Here is a 26,840-nt window from a genome sequence, read left to right on the forward strand (position 1 = left end):
CACATTTATCTCATAACCTAGAGGCTTTAGCCATCTCACCCTTGGAACATCGGCCTGAACATATGTGAAGTCAATATTAGCTAGAAAGAAAACATCATTGAAATGCTTCTCAACTAGTGACACTGGAATCCTCTATCTTTGTTTAATTGATTTCTTGAAGACTTCAAAGTAGCTAGTTATTATAGACTCAAAATTTTCTCCAAGTTTCTCAATGTATTCACCTATCTACACTACAATAGATCTATTTATGTTCCATGAAGCTTTACCAAAAGAAGGAAATGCATTTTGCACATAAAAAATATACAAACAAGTATTGAACCAAACTTGCACTATGCACTCTTGGTTTTCCTTATGGCTCCAAAGTTTTCTAATAACTATTGTAACTGTAACTCAAAAAGGTCATAAGAATGATCCTTCTTGACTATCTTGTAGCCTACATGAACAAAAATACAAGGTACACTATTCAATTTTCTAGATTGAAAGAATTTATGTGCAGTTATCCTTACTGGAAAAGTAATTAGAGGATATATGATGGTGTCAATTGTCATTCCTCTCTTATTCCACACTGCCCCTATGTTTTTCTTAATACCCTCTTTTGCATCACTTCTCATGGTCTTGGGTCTATCTAGGGTTGGATATCTTGTTACCCTCTACACAATCCTCTTGGTAATATTGATAAGTACATCCTCTAACCACATAGAGTTGTCATGAATCCTACTCAAAACAATCTTTATCCACTCTGTCTTGAAAATGTTGGGGAAATCTCAGGCATGAGTTAACCTTTTTCTTTCTATAATTTTATATTCCTCCTTTAATATTCCATTTTAACATAATTTTCCATATAGATCTCAAATCTCCATGTCACCTATGCTACCCACCTTACATGTGTAACAACATCTTACATCTTGAATCATTAAAACTTGTGGTGGTATCATCAATAATGCACCAGATGGGTCTTGCTTGTATGCAATATTAGGAATTGCTCTAAATTTTTGTTGTCTAATCTCATTACTAATTAATTGAACATTTAAAACTTCATTTCCCTCTTTAACCTAGTAGCAAAAGAACTAGATGCCATATTGATTACCTAGGGCTGCAAAAAATTCAAATAGCATAGCTTAACACATGATAAATACTCTTGTAAATCTATTGAATGGTGTTGAATAGTGGTTGAATCTACTCTACCAATACTTGGAGTGATCTCCTCAGTTTTCCTTAAGCTCTTTGTGCTCTCTCCAAATTTTAATAATGTCAAATGAATCAAAAATTGACCATATAGGCCTTAAAACTTTGTAATTAATGCTTAGTGCTTACACAGTTGTAAGCTCAACTACAATAGCAATTCTGACTCACTCAACTTCCATGAAATTTCTTCTATTCTCGAAAATCAATATGAGCTTACCAACACTATCACCTACAATAGCTCAGCATCAAATAGATTTCACTCAGTAGCTTAAGTAAAACTTTTCATGCTCACTAGCAACATGAAAACTGACAAAACTTAAAGATTTCTTCCAAGGTTCTAAACAACACTTTGCATCTTTCTTCATTCATATATAGTCTTTTCAGAACTAAATCCTTGGAACTGATGTATGGAATATCATCTAAATATTAGTCCCACACATACGTCTTGATTGCTTAATTGGGGGTGGTGTGATCATTTGACCCATTGGGTGAAGTGATCCCATCTGAACTTGATGTACTACAATCTTCCTTCTTCTTCCATGTTTTCTTCATCTGCACTCTGACTTCTTCAACATCTACCTTTTCCTTGCCTTTGTTGAACTCACTGCTTGGTGCCTTTGACTTTGTTGGAAAATGTCTACTTATGTGACCAATCTTTAAGCAACTAAAACATGTAGTCTGACTTAACGATCTACTATAATCACTTCTAAAATGTGTTCTTATGCAATTCTCAATAATATGTCCATACTCTTGAGAGTAGTGACAACTATACCTAGTGTTGTAATCTCAATTATAAGAATTTCCATTGTGCTTTACCTTTGTCTACTTGTTTGATGACCATTTGGGCATGGATCTACACTCATATGCTCTATCTCCGTACTTCTAATAGTTAGAGAAATATCCTTCAAATATTTTTGTGCTCATGGTCTTGGTTTTGCATTCATGTGCCTGATGTCCTTGCTTGTTTCACTTATGGTAGTGACTCATGAACTTCTGCTTAGGATTCTAATTTGTAGTCTTGCTCCTACAAATATTAGTAGTGTGTCCTAATTTTCCATAATTATGACAAGTAGGTTTGGAGTTCTTACTATTTTTTCTCCTTTGTTCACCACTTTTTGATGATTCTCCTTCTTCAGTACTAGTGTAACCCAATCCAGTAGTATCACTATTGGATCTAGGAGATTGTAACGCCCTGTCAAGGGATCCAAAAGAACTAACCTAAAGTTTTACTAAGTTTGCCAAAAAAAATTATATAAAGAATAATATATAACAACAATTATAAAATAGTGGAAGCAATAACATACAATCACCCATAAGAAACATACAATAGATTACATTCCTTAAGGATCCTAAGATGTTGAATTACATTTAAATTTAAATAATACTAAATCCAATAAGTAACACATCCACATTAAAGATTAAATACAAGTTCAAGTCCATTCAAATAATATACATTTGTTCCAAATGCCACTTAATTAGCAATAATCGGAATGCACAATCATCCAGTGTACATGTCACAGGGTATGAAAGGCTAAAAGAATATACATGATATAAAATAGATTACATCATCTCTTTAAAATCCATGAAACAACATACAATACAATAAGTAAAAGCATCAATCATATAGATATATCCATCCATCATAATACACAAAGATAGAATGAAAGGAAATGCAAAATAAGGAACTCTAGCCATGGCATCAACAGATAGATCTCAATGGTAAAAGTAAAAAGCACTACCACCCAAGCTCGTGGTAACCCAAAAAGGTCCACTCCCATCATGTTGAGGAGGCAGTCTAAAGTTCTAAATAGGATAACAATCCCAAAAAGAAAAAGTAATATCTAGGTCAAGAAAAAACATAAAAGTAATCTAACTCAAGGTACCAATATATAAACGACATCTAAACCTAGAGGCAAACAAAAGACACGTAGGGAATCTACTATGCAAGCCAAAAAGTGTCATCACATGAGTCAACTCTAAGGTTACCCTAGTAGTTTGACTTGACCCCAACCCCCTAGTGACTCTATGTGGAAATAATATCCTTTTGTACTAACAAGGCATACTAATGATGCATGGTCACAACCAAGTGTCCTCTCTACTCCCATCCTAGTCTGTACTAGCTCTCAAGGCATAGGTGACGAAACACAAACACTCTTATTACTTCATTTTACTCTCATTTAGTGTAGTGTTTTCACTTATTAAAATAACCTACAATGGGTTACCTAAGTAGCCTCTTTGGGCTTCAAAATCCATTGCACACCATTTCTTGACATTATATACAGATAACCTACCCTAAGGTCAGCAAAGCAAAAAGATCTCAAAAGACCAAAACCCATACATCAGTTTTCTAAACAAGCAACTAAGAAGTACAGAAATCACTTAGTCAAAGTACAACATTACTAATATGATCATCCTTTTAGAACTGATCCAAGAAGGTACACATAAACCAAATCATAACATCATATGTAATCACCAAAACAATACTTCTCAGACTCTAGTCAACATCCTAGGACTGGTCAACACTCTAGTCAACCCCCAATTCCAACATACAAGAAAACATTCAACAAACAATGTAATTCATAGTTTTGTTTGATTGTGAAGACACACAAATGGAGTTTATAGTAAGGTTCAAAATTTTGTTTCAATGTAATTTTTTGAACAGATAAGAGTTACATTTTACTCTTACAACTTAACTCATTTCTCATTTTAGAACAAATTGCAAATTTATCCTTAACTTTGAGAAGTTACAAAAAGCACAATTAAATATCATAAAATAACTTTAAAATGATTATTTATTAAATTATTAAAATAATAATTGTTGGTCATTACATAAAATTACTATGATTTTATTAATAATCAAAATCATTAAATAATATTATCAATAAATAAACTTAAGTGTTTATTAAATAATATTTATTATTAATTAAAAACTTTAATTAAATTAAATTTATAATTATTTTTTAAAAAAGTATATTAATAATTTATTAATCATTAATAAATTAGAAAATAACAAAACTTATTAATAAATAATAATTAAACTTTTATAAAAATTAACATTAATAAAATAATTTTTTAAAAATAATTAATGGTGAAGTACTTTAGACCCGGCCTATCATTTAATGGTAGCTAAGGTGGCAGCAAAGTACTACCCATGGCGGTACTATTGTTGCCACAGTCGTAGGGACTACCTTGCGCAACCTTAAACAAGTCATCGCTAGCTCTGTTGTCATGCAAGGCAATGATGGGCCATGGGGGGTTTGGTGGCCACGCCCCCAACCAATAACATTTATTTTTTAATATATTTTTGTTTAATTATATATATATATATAATATATTTATTTATTTATTTATTTATTTATTTATACATTTTTTATTTAGTAAAATAAAACAATCCTCTCCCCTCTATAAAATGAATTATATATATATATATATATATATGAATTTAATCTAATAGGGGAAACCCATCAAACCAATCTAGTTTGCATTCTATGATTTCAATTTCTTTTCGAAAAAACTCTTTCTGATTAAAATACCAGCTAATTAATTTATAGAACGAGGGTTTTATAATTTCTCAATCCTCATATTCAGATAGAATTCAATATGAACACCAATAAAATTCTCAACAGAAGATTCATCTTAAAAGAAACTCTAAAAATAGGTCAAACACGATGTAGACAACAATTTCGAAGAACATAATTCATTATGCGAATAAAACACAAGATTCTATTTGAATCCAATGCTAATATGCAACCGCACGAAGAATGTGAGAAAATCCTCTTTCCTCTGAAACCCATCTTTTTGAAAATCCTTCCTCCAAAATCTCGATCCCTACAAAGTGAACTCCCAATCTCTTATAAGGAATTCTCCTATGAGCATCAATATACTTCTTCTATCTATCTGGTGTTATAGACACATGCTCATGGATGCGCACTACCTATTGCTCCATATCTCAAAGCATCTCAAGACTCAATAGGTTGTGATCCTCAAGACTATTCCAACTCAAAGGTGTACGGTAAGGACGACTATACAAAGCCTAAAAAGATGCCATCCCAATAGAACTATGTTATCCATTGTTATAAGAAAACTCCACTAGGTAAAGATAATCCTCCCAAAGAGTCTATTTGTCCATCACATACATCCTCAACATATCCTCCAGAACTTGATTCACTCTCTTAGTTTGACCATCTATCTCTAGGTGATAAGTTGAGCTAAAGTTCAACTGTGCTCCAAGATCATGCTATAGTGATGTCCAAAATGTAGAGGTGAATACAGGATCCCTATCCAAAATGATCTTCTAGGGAATACCATGTAATCTCATGATATCATGCATGAAGACATGATGCAGGGACGAAGTAGAAAAACTAGGGCCTAGGGCACACCCAGCTATCCCAATCAACCTACTAGAGTTACACAACGAAAAACACAACACAAAGTATACCACCAAGGAGAGAGAGAGAGAGAGAGAGAGAGAGAGAGAGAGAGAGAGAGAGAGAGAGAGAGAGCAAGAATATCTTTATTGATTCATCAAATAATCAGCATACATGCCTAGCTATAAGGCCTTCTAGGTTACAACCAATTACAAATAGATTCAAATCCAGACAAACCAACTTCAAGTTTGCATCTTCTACTTGATCCTCTAAGTTCTCTCGATTTTACATTTAATCTAAGCCTAATAACTCTATTTATACTTGCCAAAATGGCTTACAAAAGATTCTAGAACATTACATAATAGAAAGGTCGACCTCAAGATGGTCAACACTCATCCCTAAACAAGATCCTATCATTAAATTCATGATCAAAATTAAATACACAAGTCAGCTCCCACTAAGAACCAAAAACACAGACAAATGGGCACAAACTGGAAAACTGGCACTCAAGACTCAAAGGATCACTCAACACCAATAGGAACTCAGCACCCAAAGGATCACTTGGCACCAATAGGAACTCAGCACCCAAAGGATCACTCAGCACCAACAGGTAGAAAGAAAAAAAGTGTAGGATTACAAGGAAACCTAGGATGCTCTTGCATCAGACAACCAGGGTTGGAGAAATGATTCTCCTGAATCATGCAAGTGTCACAACCTGAGTTGAATCCAACTCAGATTGAGAAATCCATGTAGCATCTTCAATTGGTCTATTCTTCCATTTCACCAAATATTCATAGTAGTCTTTTCATCTTGTACTTTTACCAACTCTCTGATCTAATATCTATTCAACCTCTTCAATCTACTTCTTAGGATAATCATTAGATATAGTTACTTCATCATCTAACTCATGATACTTATATAAATCAACAACATTGAATATAGGAGATATATCCATGTCATCAAGTAACTCAACTTCATATGAATTACCACTGTCAAATTTTTTCAAGATCTTACAAGGTCCAAATTTCTTCATCTTCATCTTACTGTGTGTTCCAACAAGAAATCTTCCTTTTCCCAAATAAACCATTACCTCATCACCAACTTCAAAAACATTATGTCTTCTAGACTTATCAGCATTCTCCTTATATTTATGATTATTTTGTTCCAACCTAAACTTCACTTCCTTATGCAAAGACTCCATATAATTAGCAAATTATTCTCTTGCAATGCTTCTCTTTTCTTCACTAGCAACATCTCTCAAATCTAATATACCTCTAGGATGCATTCTAGTAATAATCTCAAAAGGTGTCTTCTATGTACTCCTATTCATAGAATTATTATATGCAAACTCAACTTGTGCAAACACTACTTCCAAATTACTTGGCTTATCTCCAACTAAACATCTCAGCAAATTACCCAAGCGTCTATTCACAACCTCTATTTGTCCATCTATTTGTGGATGGAATGTAGAACTAAAGTTTAACTCAGTACCCATCTTCTTCCGCAAAGTCTTCCAAAAATAACCAACAAACTTACTATCTCTGTCAGAAAGAATACTTCTTGGTAATCCATGCAATCTCATAATCTCTTTAAAGAAAATTTCAACAACATGCTCAAAATCTAATGTCTTCTTGCATGGTATGAAATGGGCCATCCTAGAAAATTTATCCACTACAACAAATATGGAATCATACCCCTTCACTGTCTTAGGTAATCCAACAAAAAAATCCATACCAATGTCACTCCAAGGTTTCTCAAGAATAGTAATAGGTGTATACAAATCAATATTTTGACTTACTCCTTTTGAAACTTGACAAACTCAACAACTCTTTACAAATTTCTGAACATCTTTATACATTTGTGGCCAATAATACTTCTCTTTTAGCAAACTCAATGTCTTATCAATTCCAAAATGTCCATCCAATCCACCACTATGCTTTTCCTTAATTAGATTCAACCTCATAGAACTTTTAGGAATACACAACTAAATACCTTTGAACAACATACCTTCTTGAATGAAATACTCATCATACTTACTTATGTGATCTGTCAAATTTGGTGCTCTGCACTCTCTCCACACCTCAAAAAAACCAAGATCAGCATCATACAACTCTTTCATTTCATCAAATCCAAGAACTTCAACCTTCATTTTAGTCAAGAAAGAACGTCTTCTACTCAATGTATCAACAACTTTTTTAGTAACTCCACTCTTATGCATAATAACAAATGTGAAACTCTGCAAGTACTCAACCCACTTCATATGTCTCTGATTCAATTTATGTTGACTTCCCAAGTATTGTAAAGCTTTATGATCAGTATACAGCAAAAACTCCTTAGGAATCAAATAATGTCTCCACTCCTTCAATGCTTGAACAATAGCATAAAAATCTTGATCATATGCAGAATACTTCCTTATAGCATCATTCAACTTTTCACTAAAGAAAGCAACAAGTTTACCTTCTTGACTTAATACAACTCCTATTGCATTACTACACACATCACATTCAACTTGAAATACCTTATTGAAATTAGGCAAAGCCAATATAGGTAATTCAGCAACCTTTTGTTTCAAAGTCTCAAAAATCTTATCAGCTCCTTGTGTCCACTTGAACTCTTTTTTATCTCCCCTCATTGTTTCAGTCATAGCATTCCAAACAACACTGAAATTCTTTATAAACTTTTTGTAAAAACTAGCCAAACCATTAAATGATCTTACCTCACCCACATTCTTAGGTGTAGGCCATTCCAAAATTTCTTTAACCTTCTTAGGATCCATCTTCAATCCATCAATTGAAATCACAAAACCCAAATACACAATCTCCTCTTGCATAAAAGAACACTTTTTTAGATTAATCAGCAACTTTTCCTCTTTCAACCTCTGCAATACTTGTCAAATATGCACAAGATGTTCTTCCTTAGTCTTAATGAAATTCAGAATATCATCCAAATAAACAATCATAAACTTACCCAAAAATCTTTTTAGAACCTCATTCATCAACCTCATGAAAGTATTAGGTGCGTTAGTCAAACCAAAAGGCATAACTAACCATTCATACAAACCATCTTTTGTCTTGAAAGTAGTCTTCCATTCATCACCCTCTGATTTTGATTTGATGATAGCCACTCTTCAAATAAATCTTAGTAAAATACTTTTCTCCACTCAAACAATCCATTATGCCATCTATCCTTGGCATAGGAAACCTATATTTCACTGTTATATTGTTAATGGCTCTAGATTCAATACACTTTCTCCATTCTCCATTCTTTTTAGGTGCTGATATAGTAGGTACATCACATGGACTCAAGCTTTCTCTAATCAAACCTTTTTGCAACAACTCATGCACGTATTTGTTAAGTTCTTCATTCTCTATAGGTGTCAATCTATATGGTGTTTTATTTGGAAAACTAGCTCCAGAAATCAAATCCATACAATGACTTATACTTATCATTGGAGGTAAACCATCAGGAATATCTTCAGCAACAATCTCTTTATACTCATTTAGCAATTCAGTAGGTTTTTTTGGTACTCAGCTACCTCTAGCTACTATTGCTTAGTCATTACTAGCTTTTGTTGTTTGGTCATTACTACCAACACTTGAACCTCTACGGATTATGGTAAAATAGTTTATTCTTCTTCACTTCTTTTTCAAATTGTTTTCCATTTACAATGCAAATTTTTATAGCAATATAATTAACCTCATCTGGACATTCAATTCAAGGAAACAATATTTGCTTCTTCCCATTCACCCAAAGAGTATATTGATTCAATCTTCCATCATGTATAGCATATCTATCATATTGCCAAGGTCTACTAAATAGAATATGACAACAATCCGTAGGCATAATATCACACAAAACTTCATCAAAGCAATGTCCAATCCTGAATTTCACAAGGCATTGTTCACTTACCAATATCTTATGCTCATCTTTGATCCATGAAACATAATAAGGTTTGGGATGTTTTAGCCTCTGCAACTATAACTTTGTAACCAACTCTTCTAATGCCAAATTTGTAGAACTTCCACTATCAATGATCATTTTGTAGCATTTTCTAGCCATCTTACAGCTTGTCTTGAAAAGAATTCTCCTTAAAAAAGGTTCCTCATCACTTCCCTTATTACATAGGGTTGTTCTCACCATCAAATTTTCTCCAGCCTTAGGTCCACTTGGTAAACTCTCATCATCTCCTTGAATCATAGCATTTCGCTTACCTTGCCCACTTTCAAAGGATCTACCTTCAAAAGGTCTATGTCTGTCTTTACCACATCTAAAATAATTACCATGAAATCCACCTCTAGAATAGGAATTATCAATTCATTGGTAAGAATTAGTGCCTCCTCGATAAGAATTACCACTTTTTCATTTAGTCTTGCCTTTTTCATCATTCTTCCATTTAGATTTTCCTTTATCTTGTACAAAATTGTCAAATATGCCACCTTCACCATAAGATCTACCTCTACCTCTCTGGAATCTACCACCTCTACCTCTTTGTATTTGTTCATACTTCTTTGTCAAGATCTCCTTAGCTTTCAAGGCATATTGATATGCTTCTTCTACACTTTCCAACTTCACAAAACTTATTTCATCTTGTATTCTAGATCTCAATTCAATTATGTACCTTGCAATTTTCTTAACATCATCATCCACATGTCCAGATCTAATGTCCAAGCTATAGAATTCCTTGGTATATTCTTTCACAGTCATGTCCTTTTGTTTCAAATTTTGCATCTTTCTCAACAAGATAACTTGGTAATCAGTAGAGAGGAATTTGTTCTTTACCTTGTTCACCATCTTTGGCCAAGTTATGATCTTCTCCTTTCCTCTCCTTTGTCCATCAATTTGCAAATGCTCCCACTATAGTGAGGCGTGATCTTTCAACCTAGTAACAACAATTTTCACCATCCTATTATCAAGAGTGTTTTCATACTCAAAGAACTTCTCCATATCAGAGATCCAATCCAACACAGCATTGGTATCCAATTTTTCATCATAAGGAACAACTTCTATAGTAGGCTTTGAATTTTCCCTAGACAACACTCATAGAAATCTTTCCTCATCTTGATCTTCTTTAGGTTCTAGATCATGGTTTGGTGTTGTTGCTTCATCATCAAGATGTGCTCCTCTCCTCTAGGCTATCTCCATAGCATCTAATCTGGCTACAACTTGTCTCAATTGATCCAATATAGCATTATCAACATTATTTCCTCTACCATGAACCATATTTACAAATTAGGTTCCTGCAAGATCGTAACCCTCTGCAAGTTATAGGTCAAATCTGTAGATCTGCAACCCTACAACCAAATCCAAATTAGGGTTCTACACGATCCAATATTCACTAGAATGAACCTCAATCTCTGATACCAACTCATGTAGGGAGGAAGTAGAACAACTAGAGCCTAGGGCACACCCAGCTACCCCAATCAACCTGCCAAAGTTACACAATAGAAAACACAACACCAAGGAGAGAGAGAGAGAGAGAGAGAGAGAGAGAGAGAGAGAGAGAGAGAGAGAGAGAGAGAGAGAGAGAGAGAGAGAGAACAAGAATATATTTATTAATTCATCAAATAATTAGCATACATGCCTAGCTGTAAGGCCTTCTAGGTTATAGCCAGTTACAAATAAATTCAAATCTAGACAAACCAACTTCATGTTCGCATCTTCTACTTGATCCTCTAAGTTCTCTTAGTTTTTCCTTTAATCTAAGCCTAAGAACTCTATTTATACTTTCCAAAATGGCTTACAAAAGATTCTATAAAATTACATAATAAGAAGGTTGACCTCAAGATGGTCAACACTCATCCCTAAACAAAATCCTATCATTAAATTCACAATTGAAATTAAATACACAAGTTCGCTCCTACTAAGAACCAAAAACACAGACAACTTGACACACACTACAAAACTAGCACTCGACACCAATAGGAACTTGGCACCCAAAAGATCACTCGACACCTAAAGGATCACTCAGTACTAATTGGAACTTAGCACCTATAGGTAGAAAGAAAAAAAGTGTAGGATTACAAGGAAACCCATGATGCTCTTGCATCAAGAAATTAGCTACAAAAGCTACAGTGTAGAATGACCTCATCAGTGAAAAATGTACCACCTTAATCAACTAATCAATAGTGACCATGATAGTGTCATGTCAATGAGCAATCATAGGTAATCTGACAATGAAATCCATAGAGATGATATCCCATTTCCATGAAGGAATGAGATTAGGCTATAACCTACTGGATGTTGGTGCTCTACCTTTACTCTTTAGCACTCAAGACACCTAGCCACAAAATTAGTGATATCATGTTTCATCCCTATCCAATAGTATAGTTGTCACAAATATGCATGCATCTTCTTGACACCTAGATGTGTCAAGTAAGGTGCACGATGAGCCTCTAATAAGATCAATGTATGAAAATCACCCAGTAGTGGTACATAAACCTTTCCTAAATATTGCAAAATGTCATCTGACCCCAAAACATAACCTAAAAACCTACGCTCCAATGGTCTCCCTGTTCACCTCTTGATACCAAATATCTGTAGGAAATGCCTCAAGTATATGACTCCTCAAATCCACATTAAGAGTCAAAGATAGTGTCACATGTCTCCTATGACTCAAAGCATCAACTAAAATGTTCTCCTTTCCCTTGATATACTTTACCTTAAAGTCATACTCACAAAGAAACTCCATCCAATGCCTTTGCCTAGCATTCAGATTAGGTTGCATGAATATCTATTGTAGACCATGATGATCTCTATGAAGTTTGAATTTGTGTCCCAATAAGAAGTGTCTCCATCTAAATAGGGAATAAACTATGGTAGCTAACTCTAGATCATGTGTAGGGTAATTCAGCTCATGATCCTTGAGTTTGTGTGATTCATAAGCAATCATTATCCATCATGTACCAATACTGCTCCAATTCCCTCAAGGGAAGCATCTATACACACCATGAAGTCACCTACTAGATTAAGTACTAATAATATTGGTGCACTGGTCAAAAGCTCCTTAAGCTTTTGAAATGCTTCCTTGTATTTCTTTGTCCATAAAAACTTCTTTCCTTTCCTCTAAAGTGAAGTGATAGGATGCACTATTCTGGAGAAGTTCTGGACAAAGTTGAGATAATAACTAGCTAGACCCATGAAGCTACAAATTTTTAACATGGTAGTGGGTGTGGGAAAATCTACCATTACCTAAATCTTCATAGAGTCTATAGAGATACCATCACCTGATACGATATGCCCTAAATATTGTATCTATAATTGAAAGAAATCACACTTTGTTGAATTGGCATAAGTTGATTATCTCAAGCACTACAAAACCAAATGTAAATGTTCCTAATGCTCCTTTTGGGATCTAGAATATATCAAAATATCATCTAGGAACACAAGTACAAATTGATCAAGATAGGAAAGAAACACTCTATTCATCAGACACATGAAAACTGATGGAGCATTCATCAACCCAAATGGGACTACTATTAACTCGTAGTTCCCATAGTGAGTTTGAAAGGTGGTCTTATGAATGTTAGCATCCTGAATGCAAATCTGATGGTATCTTGACTTAAGATCAATTTTGGAGAACACTGTGGCTCCCTTGATCTAATCAAATAAATTGTCAATCCTTGGTAAAGGATACCTATTCATTATTGTGACCTTGTTCAGCTATCTATAATCAATACACAGGCATAATGAACCATCCTTCTTCTTCACAAAGAGCACTAGCACTCCCCATGGAGATAAACTTGGTTGAATACTACCCTTTTCTAGAAGGTCCTCAAGTTGTAGGTGCAACTCACTCAATTCTTGAGTGGTCATATGATAAAGAGCTCTAGAAATAGGCTCCACCCTTGGAATAAGACCAATACTAAAATCAATATCCCTCTTTGAGGGCATTCTTGTAATCTTGCTAGGAAAGACATTTGCATATTCCTATAGAATAGGGTGGTCTATCGTCTTTCCTGCAAGGTCTTCTTCTTCCAGCTCGCTTAATATAATGGAAAACACCTGAAATCCCTTACAAAAGCTTCACTTTAATTGCATAGTAGATATCATCCATATAGATATATAGGTCTCTAGAAACCCATAATCTATGTGTCCTTCCCTTGATCATCCTGACACAAAATGGTCTTATTTCTGTAATCTATACTAGCTATATGAGAGCCAAGCCAATTCATACCTAAGACCACATCATAAGAGCCAAGAGGAATGACCCATAGGTCAACTGATGTCACAAACCCTCCTAAGATTATTTTACACTTATGTACTATAGAATCTATGAAAACCCTAGCACCTGAGGCTAGTTCCACTTGCCAACCCAAACCTTGTTTTACGACTTCCAGCTTACATTTAGCAACTAAGGATGGTTAAATTAAAGTGTGTGGCACCTAAATCAAACAATATGAAGAAAGGTGTACCTCGGATAGCTCTTGTAGTCTCAACCAGGTCCCTTGATGATATTCCTAATGATGGTCCATCACCGTAATTACCCTGTGAGCTCTACTCACATTTCTAACTAGGGGTTCAAATGTTGTTGGCCTTGAACCTAAATAGTGAGATGCACACTGTGGGCAGTTGGCTGCAATGTGTCCAAACTATCCATAAGAATAACATCTCATGCCTCTGCTAGATCCCCTCCCTACTGGAGGTGCACTTGACTGCTAGTGGCTATCCCTATTAGCAAAAGACTGGTTGCTTTGCATAGGCTGAGTGTTCTAATTTCACCCATTACGCTATGTGTTATGATAGTTCTTAGAGATAGAACCACCACCACCACTCTGTGCCGAATGATATGATCCCTTCTGTTGTTATTTTTTTGAGGTTGTTGTTAGTTCTAATTTCCCTAAGGAAAAGGAGGTTTCCTATTCCCACCTAGGTTGTGGTTACCCTTGGATCTTCATATTGTAGGTGCTCCCACAAAGCCCCCATCTCTTAGGTTAACACTCTTCTCTACAAGTATGGCTTGATGTACTACATCTTTAAGGGTTTTAGGTTCAAATATCTTAACACCCCCAACTAGACAGTTGTTCAAACCTCTAATGAAATGTCGTGCCAACTATGTTGGGTTATCCCTAATTCCATATAGGGCATGGGCTCATATAATTTGCACTCATACTCTACTATGGTCATAGTGAATTGTCTCAGGTTGTGGAATTCATCTACTCTTTGTTGATTCCATTCCTTTGGTAGGTATAGCTCATGGAAGTTTTCCAGAAATAACTCCCATGTGACATTATTCATGTTTATACCCAATTTCTTCTCTTTGATATTCCACCATGTGGCTCTAAAGAGTTCTAGGTTGGTGATAGAAAACCTCACTTTGACATTAGTGTCAAAGTCTTGAATAGAAAAAACCATATCAAGAGCAATAAGACACTGCTCGGCCACATAACCTGAACCCAACCCATTAAAGGGTTTGACCTTGGACCATTGAAGGTCCTTCATTTAAGTAGCTACAACTTATCTATGTCAATATCTCTGAGGGCTCCTAGACCTAAGTTTATTCTCATTCCCTATTTGGTGTGCTCCATCCTAACCAATACCCTAAAGAGGAGGTAGGTGATCCATGATGGTCTTCATCTTTTGCCTTAGGTGAACCTCCTCTAATTCAGCCTACTACTCTTTATGGTTCTCTTCTTGATGCTCATTGACATGCTCTTCCCTTTCCCCTTCCTGATTATGGCCTTCATGGATAGACTCTTGTACACTAATGTTTTTGCCTCATCCATGACCTCTACCACAGCCTAGGCTATGACCTCTAACTGAATATCTTGTCCTAGATGCCATCCCACAATAATATCCAAGATAGCAAGATGCTATAATAACAATAAAACAAACTACTGTAAGACACATGTTTTGAAAATAGTACAAGTTCAATTTTCAATTTTGCCTATTTTAGGTTTAAGTATATTTCAGTTTTGAAGTTTAAGTATTCAAGTTTGAGGATATACAACTAATAATTTTAAGTTTTTTTTTCAGTTTCTAATAGATATACATAACAATTTAAGTTTCATTTCAGTTCAACTAGTTAACAACTAGTGGCATTCCAATATACCCAGAGCTCCTAATGTAGAACTCGAGCTCTGATACTAGATTTAATGCCTCTCTAAGGGATCCAAAAGAACTAACCTAAAGTTTTACTAAGTTTTTCAAACATTTTTTTTTTAAGAATAACATATAACAATAAATATAAAATAGTGGAAGCAAAAACATACAGTCATACATAAGGTATACATAACATATTACATTCCTTAACGATCCCAAGACATTGAATCACATTTAAATTTAAATAATAATAAATCCAATAAATAACACATCCACATTAAAGATTAACTACAAGTTCAAGTCCATTCAAATAATATACATTTGTTCCAAATGCCACTTAGCAATAATTTTTTTTTTATTCAGTAAAATAAAACAATCTCCTCCCCTCTATAAAATGAATTTTATATATATATATATATATGAATTTAATCTGATAGACGAAATCCATCAAACTGATTGAGTTTGCATTCTACAATTTCAATTTCTTTTCAAATAAAATCTTTCTAATTAAAATACCAACTAATTAATTTATAGAACAAGGGTTTTATAATTTCTCAATCCTCATAATCAGATAGAATTAAATATAAACACCAATAAAATTCTCAATGGAAGATTCATCTTAAAAGAAACTCTAAAAATAGGTCAAACATGATGTAGACAATAATTTTGAAGAACATAATTCATTATGTGAATAAAACACAAGATCCTACCTAAATCTGATGCTAATACGCAACCGCATGAAGAATGCGAGAAAATCCTCTTTCCTCTGAAACCCATCTTTCTTAAAATCCTTCCTCCAAAATCCCAGTCCTTGAAAAATGAACTTCCAATCTTTGATAAGGAGTTCTCCCCTAAATTTGGGGCATTGATTATGCAATCACGTGAGGGAACTTGTTGATCACAATCTTTTTAATTTTATTTTTTTATTTTGAGAATTCATGCACACTTTTTGAAATTTAAAATATCTTTATTAAATTAATTTCTCTTTCTCTCTTTAATTAATTTTTGAAAAACTTAAGTAATAATAATATTTAGCATTTAATTAAAAATGATCTCCTAAGTATATTATTATTAAATTAAATTAATATTATTACACTCTAAAATTAGAACTATAAATTTCTCTTTAAATTTAAATCTTTTATTTAATTAATTTCTCAATTAGTTTAATATAATTAAATGCTAAAATTATTTTAATATATTTCTATTAAATTAAATCATTAAATATTCTTTTAATTTGATTTAATTAATAGAAAAATCACCATAGACCCACAAGACGAAATATGAAAACCCATCATAATATACAACATACAAGATCAAATGAAAGGGTTATAATCATAAGATGAATTTAGAAGGGTAGTCATCTCAAATACTTGTCCTAATCTCTAAAACAAATCTTTACACAAGATATGATTACCTAGAAACTCTCCAATGAGAAGGTAAAACTTGGGTGGGGATAACACCCATAAATCTTTACTATTATAGTTGTAAAGTGTATTTAATGAAGGTTACAATGTTTGATCATGAAACATAATCTACCCTATGAAAGGTATGCCATGTTAAAGGCTTACAAGATTGTTAGATCTTACCATGTTAAATGATTTCAACACCCTATTACAAGTGTGCCTAGTTAAAGGACTTCAACTTATAATGAAGTAAGTACCCTATTAAAGGATTTACAATAGCTTGTTAAGACTACTCTGTTAAGAGATTTAACAAATTCACATGTTAGAATGTCTCGGCAATGATCATATGGTTAGCACTTTGCTGCTAGATAATAAACACCTCTTTGCATGTATCCTTGATCCTCCTTTGATCAAATGTATCTCCTATGTCCTCTAATTCCTTTCTGTTGTTATCCTCTAACTAATTTTGCAATGTATCTCTTATTCACAACTCCTTAATGACCAAGAATATTATGTTTGCACATGAAAACTTCTCTCTTCACTCCTTCCACACCTCTAAAATGTTTAGGGTTTTTCCTCCTTAAGAAGACCTAGATGACTTAGGGTTAGGTATGAATAACCTATTGTAATTCATCCATCTAACCACTTAATTCATCCCTTTAATTGATTGGTTGCATGTACTACATAGGGATTCTCAATCAAGATTTGTTCTTATCATCTAGCATCACAAAACAATCCTTAAGTCGTGTCCCAAATGGTTTACATAGTAGTTTGTGTCATTACAAACAACTATGACAAAAAAAATTTACTCAGCATCTGACGCCCCTGATGCTCGACATCAACTGCAACTTTAATGTTGTCACTCAGCCTTTGAATAACTCAACACATATTGGATGTTTGGCACTTGAGTGACTCAACACTAACTGTTTACTTAGCACTTACTGAGTAACTCACTTGGCATGCACTATTTGACATGGTATGCTTGGAATGCATTACTTATTCATCATGAACTAAGTTCTAACTTGTAAATGACTTAAGTTTATAGACACTCATATGTCAAAACCAATCTGAGATCAACAATTATCAACATCCAAAAACTAATCCAGTTAGTCCAAAAGATTAAGAAACTCACTATGCTTATCAAACTTCATATACACAAAGCATATGATAAAGTGGATTGGTGTTTCCTATGTAAATGTCATGAGGCTTTCTACTTTTCAAAAAGATGGATAAACTTAATTTTTAAATTTATATCCATGCCTAAAATTTTGATTACAGTAAATGGTCAACCTAAAGGCTTCTTTGATATCTTATGAGGTTTGAGAAAAGGTGATCCATTATCACCTTTCCTCTTTGTAATCATAACTAAAGCTTTTGGTAGGATGATACAACACTATCATTCTTGTTATCAAATTAAAGGGGTAAAAGTGACTGAGGGTGTACCAAATATTATGCATTAACAATTTGCAAATGATATTATTCTACTAGTTGAGTATTCTAAGGATGAAACCTTAAACCACAAATTAATCTTCAAGAATACATGAAATCTTGAGCCAACTCAATAATGAAAAAAACATAAATCTTCTTCATTAACACATATGCAGTGATTGAAATTAAAATTTGTAACATACTATGTTTCAAAAAAGGTGTCTTTCCTTGTTAATATTTAGGAATCCCAATTGAAAGATAACAAATCATCTGGAGCTTGGGAGCCTATTCTTAATAATTTTCATCAAAAATGGATAATTGGAAAGGAAAATGGATTTGAAATGTTGGATCATTAACAATGGTAAAAGTTGTTGTCTCAGCCCTACCCTCATATCAAATGTCTTGTTTACCTCTATCTATTAAGGTAAAGTCTAACATAGAGAATAAAACGAAGAATTTCTTTTGGCAAGGCGTGTCCAACAATTTTTTTAAATGATATTAATCACTTGGGACAAAATTTGGAAACCTACTGAGAATGATGGTCTTGGAATCAAAAGACTAATTTGGAAAAATCAGCCAATGGGAGCCAAATTGGTTTGGAGAATGTCTTGCAATCCAAAAAGAAAATGTGCCAAAATCCTTTATAAAAAATACCTTGATCCGGATGAATCTATGAATATCTTTAGAACCCTTAATGCTTTGAGAGGTTCCAAAGCGTGGATTTATGTTGAAATGAAAAAATATAGTCTTGGAGAAAAGTCTAAGGATAAGGGTCTAGGTAACATAGCCAATGTTTGTGATGACACATTGGGAGGCTCTTCTCTACTTCATCAAATATTATCTCCTAATATCAGTACCACTTTCTCTAATATTTGGGGGAAACCTTGAACAACTATGTGGTGTTATTTAAGGGAGATCCAAGTCTAGAATTGGAATGGAAATCCCTTGACAACACCCCTTTGACTAATGATAAAAAATTAGAATTATCTTCTCTTTTGACTACTAGATCTATTAATCACAAGAATTTGGATGATTCCTTAGTTTGGCTAGGAACTAAAACTGGAATCTACAATGTTAAATATGGATACCAAACCCTAGTTAATAAAAAAAACTAGAACTATTTGAAGCTTCCACTTTAGCTATGTTGGAATAAGATGTGTTTACCCAAATCATGCATGTGTACTTGAGTTGTGCTCAAAAATTACATTCTACCTAGTGAATGGTTCAAGAAAATAGCCTTTGAAGGACCTTCTAGATGCATCTTTTGTGAAGCATAAGAAGATATTGTTGATCATATCTTGTTGAACTACCCTTTCACTCAATACTATTAGTTATGGTTACTGAAAAAAATATGTTTTTGTTAAATTTCCATCTAAACATCTTTGATCTCTTCAAAAAATTTCCTCACCCATTTAAAACAATACCTTCTTTCCCTTAACTAGAATTACTCCATTTATTCTTATATGGGAACTATGGAAATAACACAATAGAAGGATATTTTGTGATAAGAAAATGGGACCAAATAATAGACTTAGACAAATAAAATCCTCAAATAGTATTTTCTCCAAATGGGACAACAAGATCCAAAATGATTGGTTTAACCTAAATATCCCACCACATTTTTGTAAAGGGGGTAAATAGTCTTTGATAGCAAGACAAAATTGCACATGATATCCTCCACAATCTAATTGATTCAAATTAAACTTTGATGGGGCATCCTATTGAAATCTTGGTTCAGCAAGTATTGCGTGTATCATTCATAATTGGAATAAATATGTTTTTTGGTAGAATTGCTAAGAAAATTGGGAAGGCTACTAATAACATTGTTGAATTAGATGCCATGTCTAAAGGATTAATTATATGTAAGGAGCTATGAATCAAAAACCTTGGAATTGAACATGATTCCCATATAGTAATTAATGCTATCACAACAATCTCAACTTCTAATTGGTTCTTAAACTCCAAACCACAAATAATTATGGGTCTTTTAAAATGCATTAACAATATAAGTCTAAAATATATCTACAGAGAAGGAAATACCAAAGTGGATAAACTTGCAAACTTATGCATCGAAGATTCAAACATTTATGAACTAAATGTGAACCCCGTTATTGATCATCACATCAATAGGTGAGTATCTTACAACTTATTTACATAGTCATACAAACTATGCAAATCAAATCTAGGATTAGGTGTTCACTCTCCCATAAAATAATACCTAGTTAGGTTTCAATTAATGAATATAATTGATATAATAAATTTTAGTATAATCTATTTTTAAGATAGGTGAAAAGGTATAATTCATGTGTATTATATGTTCGTATATATCTTAAAATAACTTATACTAAAACCTTATTATTTTTCTATGCTCAATATCATTATCAATTTCATTTCTTTTGTATTTTTATTTTTTGGGCAAAATAGGGTTTATATTCACATAACATATTATTAGGATACAATGTACCAATCTCCACTCTATAGAGAATTACCAAGACATAAGATATGTTAGATATGTCATAGTCATATTATGTAAGTTATTAATTTGTAATTTTTCTAAAATGCTTTACATTAATTTTATGATAAACCCTTATATTTTTTGAAATTTTGGATCATCATCATTTTGAAACACTAACATTTCCACTTTTGGAAATTATTTTCAATGTTCTATTAAAAGTCTAACACTATTATCTAGTAAAATATGGTGTAGTTTGTGCAAAGATAATTTTAAAGGCTCATGGAATAAAGAAACTTTATAGATATACTTCATATGAGACTTGATAAAAGAAGAAATGTCACTTGTATTTGAAATTATATAAATATTTTTGGATATAGGGTATCCCATGTACTCTTTAGATGAAAAACCTTATAAAAATCAATTAATCAAAGCCCTCAAGTACTATTTTTTTGTAAATGGGGGAATGACCCTATAGATTTTTTTTGTAATTAGATAAGTATTATGGCTAATGTCTTTTACTGATAAGAAAAAAATGAATAGATAAATAAATGAAATGATGGATCAAAAAACAAAATAAGAAATACTATTATTGGAAAAGCAACTGAAATTACAAACAACTACCTACTCTACCCTACACTAGAAAAAAGAAGCTAACAATGAAATATAACTACAAAATTCCCTCTTTACAAAACAAAATATGGTTCTAAACCTATTTGACTGAAGAATTATTTTCTTTCCCATGAAAACGTAGACGATTTGACTATCTACATATTAATATTCTCAAAAAAAAATGTCATTTTAGACAAGAATCCTAAGGTTTATAACAAAGGAGGTTATCAAATTTAGGTCAAGAACCAACAAAATGGAAGTAGAATCTAGCCGTGTAGGGGTAAACCCCACCATGAAGGAAATAATTATCAAAATCTAGCAAATAATTTCAAACTTTTCTCTAATAAATGAAAATTCATGAAAAACTATAGGCATATTAAGGCAAAACAAAAAGAGGTTCTAAAAACTAATAAAAACAAGTTTTCGTGGGAAACAAAAGAAAATCATATAAGAACTAAAGAAAGGTCTAAAAATCCTTTAGTCACAAATACTCTAAACAAAGTTTTAGATAAGATGATGAGAACAATGGAAAAAATTCAGCCTATTACTAAGCATGATCACAATTATGTGATAGTGTATGGAGACTTATTTAACGGTATGTGGGAATACTACAAAATTTACAGACTCTTCGTATTTTAAGGAGGAATTGATGTTTCAAAATACAACCTTTCCAAATGATTTTCAAATGTATACAAAGGCCAAGTAAGTGTAACTAACTTGAATAATAATTTCATTTTTGTAGATTGTAAAAATCCTACTTTAAAATAGAGTTTTTTAGAAGGGCCTCCAATATTCTGTAAAGGGATTTTAGTTAAATTTTTCAAATGGCCCCCCAATTTTTAATACCTCTATTGATGGATTTTCTTCAACATACAAATGGATCAAAATCCCAGATTTCCCTATAGAATTACTACATAGTCATATTCTTGCTAAAATAGGCAACTCACTTGGAAAATTTGAAGGATTAGAGGAATATTTCTCAACATCAAATAATGTAATTTTTTTAATAGATATCGGCACTAACAATTAGTTGAAACTAATCAAAATGATCTTAAATCAATCAATTTGTATGCTTAAATAATAAATTTTAATGTAGAAATAAAATTAAAAAATTATTTCTAAAAACCCTAGGTTTTAAAGGAATTCTATGAACTCCATATTTCCAAAGATCAAGGCATGAAAAAATCAGCAAATACCAAGATATCAATTAAATTGAACAATGATAAAGGAGGTTGCTTAATTTCTCTACCCCAAGAAAATATTTTAGAAGAAGGGGAATTGATTGAAGAACAAAATAAGAATATTACCATTAACAAGGCTAATAATATAAAGTATGAAAATCCAAAGCCAACTTGCCAAGATTTAGATCCACCAATAGATACTCACGCTCCTTTTCTAGATTTAAATCATGACTAGCAAACCAAAAAAATTCTAATCAACAACAAAATCACCACATTGTCCATTATTACTAATATGATCAACACAAGAAATGAAGAAGGAAATAAAGAAATAAATATCAAAACCAACCCAAATATGGCTAAAATGGGAGATAACTTGATAGTAATAATTGAATCTAACCTAATTCTCCCAAATACTTCAACTAATATTATCAGAGCTCAAAGAGTAGCAGTAAAAAATATAGAATCTAAAATGTTATCATTAAGTGGTTTGATGAAGGACACTTTCCATTCATGAAGAAATCCAAATGGAATTGGAATATTGGTACTGCCTTCAAGAGTAGACCATATAATTAATAATCATTGGTAATTCCTCATAAAAACCCTTGGAGAATAGAATAATAAAAACTAATGACAATAATAATCAAATAAACAATAATGAAATACCCCTAAGTTGGAAGTCATTTACAATATGATAGGGATTAACTAGGAGCTTTATGAAATTGATATAAATATACATATGTGCACATCTAACTTGAATAAGGACCACATAATAGACAATGTCAGTATCTTGAGTGAAGAGTTATACTCAGTAGAGGAAAATAATAATGAAGTAATGGATTGAAATCTTTTTTGTTAAACTCTAATTGCACATAAATTTGGGAATAGCCTGTAACTCTAAAGGTACAGCTACCCAAAATTGTGGGAAAATCTTGTTAAAAAGGGAAGGAAATCTTCCTTTGAACTCGAAAAATTAATGGAGAATCTAGAAACCAAACAAAAATCTATAACATTTTCAATGTAGGGAAGGTGAAGTTCCTTCCCACAAAACCATAAAGGTAACAATATGAATGTTAGGGGTTTGAACACCCATAAAAAATGAAGGCTACTAAAGCATAGCCTAAAGACACTGAATTCTAGAATTCTAGTAATAGAGACTAACTTAACTAATGAGGAAATAAATAAATTAAATAAAAATATATGAATTTGGAAAATCAATTTCACCAAAATCTTAGTTGCCTCTAGGGGTCTAGTTGTTATATGGGATCCGAGGAAAGTGAAATATGAAGTTTAATCAAAGAACCCAATTGGATGGGGGGCTTGGTAAAAAGTATAAATAGTAATCTAACCTTTTTTTTTCATCAATGTATATGGCCCCATTCACTCTTCTAGAAAAGTAGAAGTATGGAGAAGTGTAGAAAACTTTTTAAATTTCAATAAAGATTGGATTTTTTTACTAGGGGGTGGGGGAGACTTCAATGCATTAAGAAATCTGGGTGAGAAAAAAGGTGGACCAAAATAGACCTCACAACAATGAGAGATTTCAATGAATGGATTATCAAAATAACGTTATTGATATTAATGCAAACAATATATACACTTGGAATAACAAATGAGTAGGTACTAAGAATATTTATGAAGGATTTAGATATATTCATTTTCACTGTGACCCTTGCATCACTTAGAAACACTCTTTTAGTATTCATAATTGTTACCTCTAGGTCATATCATCCCCCAATTTCTTTAGAAATATCAAAAGAGGTCAAACCAACTAGAAATCCATTAAAATTTGAAAATATGTGGTTTCTATATATAAAAATTTATGACCATGCTAGAATATTGGTAGATGGAAGAATTCTTTGAAGGATCAACAATGTTGTGCATCCTATCTAAACTTAAATCTTTAAAAACTAAAATTAATTAAAATAAATAAACATCACTTCAAAAGCATATCTAAAGAATAAGAAGTAGAGAAATAAATTAGGAAATTAAACAAAGATATAATTAAAAATGGGATGGACAATGACAAGTACTTTAAAGGAAAATAACTTCTAAATAAATAGGAGGAGCTACTCACATACGAAGAAACCTTCTAGAGGTAGAAATCTAGAGAAATCTAGTTGCAAGACAAAGATAAAAATACTTAAAAAAATTTGCAATAGCACTAAGCAAAGGAGAAATGTCAAAATAATCACTAAGATTTTTTTTAAAATCAAGGAATATTTGAAGACCCCAAAGAAATTGTTGAAGAAGCAATAATCTTTTTTAGAATTTTTTAAACAATTGGGAACATTCAAACTTGAGATTCCAATAAGAACTCCTAAATTTCATACCCAAAATCAATTTCTCAAAAGATAACAAAACCTTACAAAAGAATTATCGCTAAAAGAAATTAAAAAATTCTCTCTTCTCAATGAACCCTTATAACGCTCTAGGTCCTGATGCTCTTTAGACCAATTTTTTTTCAAAAATGTTGGCATTTTTTAGGATTTGAACTCTGGGAAGCAATAGTTCAAACACAAGAAAGTCATGGAATATTTTGAAAGAAACCAATAACACCTTCATTTTCCTTCATTCCCAAGAAGTTTGGATGTAAAACATTTATTGATAGTAGACCAATAGCACTTTTCAATATCTTATACAAAATCCTATCTAAAACTTTGGCTAAAAATCTTAAAGCATTCCTTCTAAATTTAATCTCTAAAGAGAAAACATGGTTTGTTCTCTAGAGGTATATTTTCGAAAGCATAACCATCATTAAAAACTTATACACTCAATAACCAATATAAGGATCCAAGTATGACTATTAAACTTTATATTTTAAAAGGCATATAACAAAGTAGATTGGTGATTTTTATGCAAATGTTTAGAAGCTTTTGGATTCTCTTAACAATGGTTAAACCTCATATACAACTATATCTCAACACCTAATATATCATTCCTAATTAACAACATTCTTGAGGGATTTTTTTGACATATCAAGGGGCCTAAGACAAGGAGATCCAATATATACTATTATTTTCTTCATTGTGGCTGGAGCCTTTGGTAGGATGATAACTCACTATCATCAAGCCGAATTAATTTCAAGTGTGCAAATCACTTATGGGGTACCAAACATCACTCATCAATAGTTTTTTGATGATATCATTTCTAGGAAAAGAGTACCCTTATAAATAAATACTAAATGTATACTCTAAAACCTCAGGCCAATAAGTCAATTCAAAAAAATTGGAAACATTATTTCTATAGGGTAAAAGCACAAACCTGTGTCACTCTTTGTGATATCTTTGACAGTTTCGGCCGAAAGCCTTCCAGCCATAACCGTTTTAGTCATAATGGTTTCGGTCGAACATACATGGCGGTCTCGCATGCCTACGTGGCTCATACTGTTCTGGCCGAAACCCATTTGACCGAAACCCCAAGCCGGTATAAAAACTGCCGCAAACCTCTAGCGGCTATCATTGTTACTGTAGCTATTCCTGGATTTCTGGAGAGCGGATCAAGGGTTTCAACCATAACTAGTTAGTGGTTTTTTCCTCCTCATTTTTTAATAGTTTTTAAACATATTTTTTGATTAGTAGATGTTAATTATACTTAAAATAGTTGTTTTTGACCTATTTTGTGAGTGAAATGCTTAAAATTGTTTATTTTTTAATAGGTTTAAATTATTTTAATTATTCTAGATTGTTTTAGAATGGTATTTAAATTAATTTGTTAGCAAAAATGTAGTTAAAAATGAGATAAAAACATAGGAAAACATTAATTAAAAGTGTAGAAAAACATTAAGTTAAAATATAGAAAAATATTAGGAAAAATATTAGGAAAAACATTAGGTTAAAATATAGAAAAACATTAGGAAAAACATTAGGTTAAAATATAGAAAAACATTAGGAAAAACATTAGGTTAAAATATAAAAAAACATTAGGTTAAAATGTCAAAAAAATTAGTTAAAAATATAGAAAAACATGAGGTAAACATGTAGAAAAATATTAGTAAAAAATGTAGCAAACCTTTAGGGGACATTATTCAGTTTCTAACATAACCTAATGGATCTAGAGGTGAAAAAATAATATCTTATGGTGAAATTAATTTTGACATTAAATACACCTTCTAACATAACCCTATATTAACTACAATCATAACCCATACCACATTCTAACCATAACATAGGCCCTC

General features: G+C 32.4%; 1 pseudogene; it reads left to right on the top strand.

Moving 5' to 3' along the window:
* The window catches only part of LOC149552279 (large ribosomal subunit protein uL3z-like), a 96,411-nt pseudogene extending 70,222 nt beyond the window's left edge, over positions 1-26,189 (top strand).
* Positions 26,190-26,840: the final 651 nt, after the last annotated feature.

This window comes from Cupressus sempervirens, chromosome 6, assembly GCF_028749045.1.
Source record: "Cupressus sempervirens isolate cs-2001-9-10 chromosome 6, ASM2874904v1, whole genome shotgun sequence".
Taxonomy (NCBI): domain Eukaryota; kingdom Viridiplantae; phylum Streptophyta; class Pinopsida; order Cupressales; family Cupressaceae; genus Cupressus; species Cupressus sempervirens.